The following is a 4,765-nucleotide window of genomic DNA, read 5'->3' as shown; positions in this document are numbered from 1 at the left end:
TAAAGCTAACACTTTTTTTTTTTTTTTTTTTGGTGATCCACAAGTGATGATACATCTAGAAGACAAAAAAAAAAAAAAAAAAAAAAAAAAAAGGGAGAAAAGTTTGAGAGAAAAAAAAAAGTCGTTATATGACTGTAGTGTCTGGCCTTAACTGTTTATCAGTCCGTTTATTTTCTTTTCCCCGTCTGTTTTATCAAGTCCTTTTCACCTTTGTCGCAGATTTATGGTAATCTCTCTCTCTCTCTCTCTCTCTCTCTCTCTCTCTCTCTATATATATATATATATATATATATATATATGTTTTATTTTATTTCATTTTAGTTTACCTTTTTTTCTTTTATCTCCCCTGCATTCAAGGTTGTTGCCCTTTGATGGCCTGGAGGTAGTGGTGGTGGCGCGGCAAAACACAATGCCAAAGCACGTTCGTCATGAAAGAGGTTTTGTGTGTTATCGCCCCTGGTGGCCTGGCCACAAGAGCGCGACAGAAGGAAGGGGGATGGAGGGGGAGGGGGGGGGGGTGAAGAGGGTGCGGGGGGGGAGGGTGGGGAGAGGTGTGCAGGGGGATTAGCGGAGGGGAGAGGTGAGAGAGGGCTCTGTGCCACTTTATTTTTCCAGCTGTCACTCTCGACTTTTTTTTTTTTTTTTTTTTTTTTTTTTTTAAACGGAGTGGGTGGAGTTGAGTGAGGGCTCTATTTTTTCGAGTTTCCTTTCTTTCTTTTTTTTTCTTTATGTATGCATGCATATGTATATTTGTATTTGTATTGTGCATTACGAATTTGTATGCGCATATATATATATATATATATATATATATATATATATATATATATATATATATATATATATATATTGTGCATGATTGTGAGTTGAGGACTGTGTTCCGTATGCTTGTGTGGGAGGATTGTAAAGTGCTTTGTGCAATGAGGAAAGCGCTGATTGGTGTACAGTTATCATTATTATTATCATCATTATTATTTTATTTCTTGCTTTATTTATTTATTTATGCATTTATGCATTTATTCATTCATTATCAATACATTTATGTATCTGTCTACTTCAGTTTAAGTCGCCGAGGCGGTTCAGTTTAAGCCTATATTTGGTTTCAATATTGTTGTTGTAGTTGTTGGAGGAAAGAGAGATACAAAAGAGAACAAAAAGAAAAGAAAAAGAAACAAACAGCAAAACAAAAACAAAAAAATAAAATAATAAGAAGAAGAAGAAGAAGAAGAAGAAAGAAGGGGAAGGAACAGGAAGAATGGAAGTCAGAGCGAGATAGAAAGAAAGAGAGACGGACTGAGAGAGAGAGAGAGAGGGAGGGTGAGGGGGGTGAGGGAGGAGAGAACGAGCGAACGAATGAACCGTTTTTTTGTTTGTTTGTTGTTGTTTTTTATTGAGGGAAAAAGGAGTAAGCATATATGGCTGGTTTTCATCCTGCCTTCAAGAAAGGGTGGAAAATATGACAGAGACAAAATAGAAAAAGCATAACATAACATGGATAAATTTCAAGTTATGTAAAAAGAAAAAAAGAAAAAAAAAGAAAGATGAACAGCGTAAGAAAATGCATAAATATTACTTAGATCAGAAAGAGAAAGAAGGAACAAACGGAGACAGACAGACAGACAGACAGAGACAGGGACAGAGAGTGAGTGAAAAGCAGACAGACAGACACAGAGACAGACAGACAGACAGACGGAAACATAGAGTGTGAGAGTGGGAAAGGTTACGACATTGAGAGACAGAGACAGACAGTGAGAGAGAGAGAGAGAGAGAGAGAGAGAGAGAGAGACAGAGAGAGAGACAGAGAGAGAGACAGATAAACTGACAGATCAAGACAGGAAGGCTGTGAGACAGACAGACAGACAGGACAGACATACTGACAGGAGAGTTGTGTTGGTTTTATGTGTTGGTTTTTTTGTTTTGTTTTTTTACCGCAGCAATACCAGTTCCAGTTATTGATTGCTATCGATCTGAATCCAACATCTCCCGTTTTACACGCACGCTTCTCTTTTGACGCGTAAAAGCAATGATCGATCCTCGATCGGTTATTGATGACAATGACGACACCCACCCCCCCCACCCCATTCCCCCTCACCCACCACCACACACACACACACACTCCTCCCCCCACCCCCACCCCCCCTCCCCTCGCCCTCCCCTCCCCCATCTGTATCCCGTGTCCCACTCCTTCTACCGCTTGATGCAGAAAAAAAAAATGACACGGGTCACAGCTAATCATTGATTGTTGATTGGTTATTGACCTAAGCGAGGTAGATCGCATATGCCTCCCCCCCCCACACCCCCGTCCCCTCCCCGCCCCCACCCCCATCCCTCACACACATACCTTCACCCCCTTTCCTTCACGGATGCGAGAATAACAAGAGTGGAATGAAATGACGTTTTTGTTCAGCTGTCTTCTATTTCTGAAGTTTCTGACCAGAAATTATTGCTTCGATCATGTCGAAGGGCTTCCAAAGAAAGAAAGAAAGAGGGACACACACACACACACACACACACACGCACACACATACACACACAAAGAGAGAGAGAGAGAAGACCGAAGACGTTTCATTAGAGAGAGAGAGAGAGAGAGAGAGAGAGAGAGAGAGAGAGAGAGAGAGAAGACAAGGCAAATTCTTCATTTTCGATGATAATAGATAAGCACTGGCGCGCTTTTTTTTTCTCCATCCAGTCCCCGCCCTGAAACAGGGTCTACACAACACTACACAATACATTATGTATGTCATAGCATGCACTGCACAATACTGCTTAAAGTCATAGCATGCGAACACAATATGTTATACTACATAAAGGCATAAGCATGTTAATGATAAGATTGTGTACGTTAACAAATACTATAGTAATGTGAATATAAAACAGTAATTAAAATAAAAGTACACGTAGCAATAACAGGGGGAGAGGAGAGGGGTGCTCCTTGCCAAATGAAGAATAATTCAACATATGAAATAGTATGAGAATAAAAATGTCACAGGTGAACGAGACAGACAGACAGACAGACAGACAGACAGAGGGAGAGAGAGAGAATTAAACAATATCATCTAATGAATAGATAACCTCATATTACATGGAGCATGTGATAGAGAACAGCAGGTCATCTTCAGTGTTGACAATCTTCAGCAGTCCATTGCTAATGTATGACTTTTCAACTCCTTGTTAAATAGTCCAGTTGGTTCGCTCTTATAATTGTTAGTTTTTCATTAGAAATATGTTATATTGTTATGGGGTTGTTGCTTTTTTTTTTGTTTATTTTCTAAACAAAACTTAAATCAATAATTTTCACACACACACACACACACACACACACACACACACACACACACACACACACACACACATTTTCACTTACTCTTATGCGTACACAGTAATTCCCTCCACCCCACCCCACCCCCTCCCCCTCCCCCCACTCGATTTTTTTCCTTCCCTCGTCTAATATCACTTACAGTGAAAAGACGTTAAACTAAAGAACGAACGAACAACAGCAGGTCAGTAAGGAAGACATGCATTGTATCATCGTATCATCTAATCAACACTCACATACACAAACATATTATACACACAAACATTCATATACTGCACACGTACACGCGGGCACACACACACACACACACATACACCAGGGCACACACGCGCACATATACACACGTAAACATGCGAGCATGCACAAAACACACAAACTCGCACACATATGTACATGAGCGCGCGCAGGCACGCACGCACGCACGCACTCTCACTCCCTCAACCACTTTCACGCAGGATCTCCATCCTTGTCAAGACGCTGGAGCTGTTGGTAATGCTGCATACAAACGACATGATCGTAACTTCAGTTGTAACATTCAGTGGATTTGCGCTTGGATCGAGACCGTGGAGACTAATCATTGAGTCTATGTTCCAGGCTGATTTCACGTCAGCTGATTATGTGGCAATACACATCATGACTGCAGTTAATAAACGGTTAGTTTGATCTGGATCTAAGCCGAAGTTCCAAAGATTCATGCATCAGCTTATGGGCTTGAAATATTTGAACATTCACTGTCGCTGTCGGTTCTCTTGTCGCTGTTTGATAATTTTTGACTCACTTGTGTAAACAAAGTGAGTCTATGTTTTAACCCGGTGTTCGGTTGTCTGTGTGTGTGTGTGTGTGTGTGTGTGTGTGTGTGTGTGTGTGTCCGTGTGTCTGTGTGTCTGTGTGTCCGTGGTAAACTTTAACATTGACATTTTCTCTGCAAATACTTTGTCAGTTGACACCGAATTTGGCATAAAAATAGGAAAACTTCAGTTCTTTCCAGTCATCATGTTTAAAACAATATTGCACCTCTGGGATGGGCACAAAAAAATAAAAAAGAAGCCTAATTATATGCAAACTGCATTTACTGTTATATTTATATTTTTTGTATTCTCTAAACTTGGCACTTTGACCTCTTATTCTGACACAACAACAAGAGGAGTCATTATTATCATTTTTTGTTCAAACAGGAACTTCTTTTGCTAAGCATGGAAGTTTTATTTATTTTGCAAACGTTTTGGTGTAGATAGTAAAAAAGGGAAATTACTTTGTAATTAATGTTTGGGGACTTAATTTATCGCAAGTGAGTCTTGAAGGCCTTGCCTCTCTTGTTATGTATTGCATGACGTCACTCCTCCACATTCCATTCTTGTCTTTGTTTGAGTACAGAGAGAAAATACGAATTTTCCTGTGCCTTTGACATATCGAAATCTAGAATTCATATAATTCTGAATCGTCTGACAC

This window comes from Babylonia areolata, chromosome 32 (assembly GCF_041734735.1).
Source record: "Babylonia areolata isolate BAREFJ2019XMU chromosome 32, ASM4173473v1, whole genome shotgun sequence".
Lineage (NCBI taxonomy): Eukaryota > Metazoa > Mollusca > Gastropoda > Neogastropoda > Buccinidae > Babylonia > Babylonia areolata.
Note: the sequence above shows the minus strand (reverse complement) of the source record.